At 31.2% G+C, this 1,392-nt stretch overlaps 1 pseudogene; it reads left to right on the forward strand.

The window, feature by feature from the left end:
* The first annotated feature begins 758 nt into the window (after positions 1-758).
* On the forward strand, positions 759-872 carry LOC112475004 (annotated as a pseudogene).
* Positions 873-1,392: the final 520 nt, after the last annotated feature.

Raw genomic sequence — 1,392 nt, forward strand, 5'->3', positions numbered from 1 at the left:
TTGGGGGATATAATAACAGAAATGAAGGTAATGGGAAGAAAGAAGCAACATTAATTTTAGACTCATGACTTCTAGAACTGTAAAATAATAAATTTGTGGTGTTTTAAGTCACTATGATTGTGGCTTGTAACAGTGTCAGTAAGAAACTAGTATGGTTGGCAAACATAAAGAAATCAAAAGAAAGTAAATCAAATCTATAAAGCAATAGAAAAGATGAGGCAGGAGATTAGATAAGAGGAACCATGAGACAGAAGAATTATGAATACAGTGGGAAAAATAAAGAAAGCCTAAATAAATTAATAGATATCTCGTGTAAGTGAATTGGAAAAGACAATTTTTTTTTTAGATTTAAATACTTATCAAATTAATGTGTTTAATGTCATTTCAATCAAAATCTCAAAAACTATTTATATTAACTGCCAAAATAGTCCTAAAATGAATATGGAAATGCAAAGAATCTAGAGTACTTGTGGTAATCTTGAAAAAAAAAGAAGATTTATACTGTCACATTCTAAGATTTACTATAAAAATTACAATGATTGCAATAGAACCACTGAAATAGTTGACTGAATAGAAAAAAAGAGTATGGAAACAGACACACATGTATTGGTCACTACTGCAATTCATTGAATAAAGAAGTTCTAACTAAATTGTGCTGGGCAACTGGATATTCTTACTTGGAAAAAAAAAGAACAAATACCTCATACTCAAATACCTCTACCTCATACTCAAAAATTAGTTGTAAAAACGTGAAAGCTGTCTACGGCCATGCTACCCTGAACAAGCCCAATCCCGTCTGATCTCGGAAGCTAAGCAGGGGCCTGGTTAGTACTTGGATGGGAGACCACCTAGAAGACCAGGTGCTGTAGGCATAAAAAATTTAAACAAACAAACAAACAAACAAACAAATAAATAGATAAATAAATAAAAATCGAGGATTGTAAGCTGACAAGTTCCTTGTGATCTGTGAGGTCAATCAAGGGTCGCCTTGCCTAAAAAAGAAATACTACTAATAAAAAAAGAAAGTGAAAGCTAAAACAATAGTGCATTTAGAAGAAAAAGACAGAAAAATATTTGCAACCTGAGGAAGACAGATATTTCCAATAGGACACAAAAGAATTAACTTTAAAAGAAAAAATGTAGATATTTAATTTTAATAAAGTCCAATTTATAATTTTGTTTTATTTATGATTAATAATTTGGTTTACAGAAATTTTTCATTCCACAAAATTGCAAAGGCATTCTTTTTTCTTTTTTTTTCTTTTTTTTTTTAATGTTTTTGCATTAGGTTCCCAATGACTTTGGACTGTACACGTATGGCCCTATTTCTCTACAATCTCTTCCGTACTGCAAGGATGCTCTTTCTACCCTACTTGGGCTCTGTCTCCACAG

The sequence above is a fragment of the Pteropus alecto genome, unplaced genomic scaffold (assembly GCF_000325575.1).
Source record: "Pteropus alecto unplaced genomic scaffold, ASM32557v1 scaffold7, whole genome shotgun sequence".
Lineage (NCBI taxonomy): Eukaryota > Metazoa > Chordata > Mammalia > Chiroptera > Pteropodidae > Pteropus > Pteropus alecto.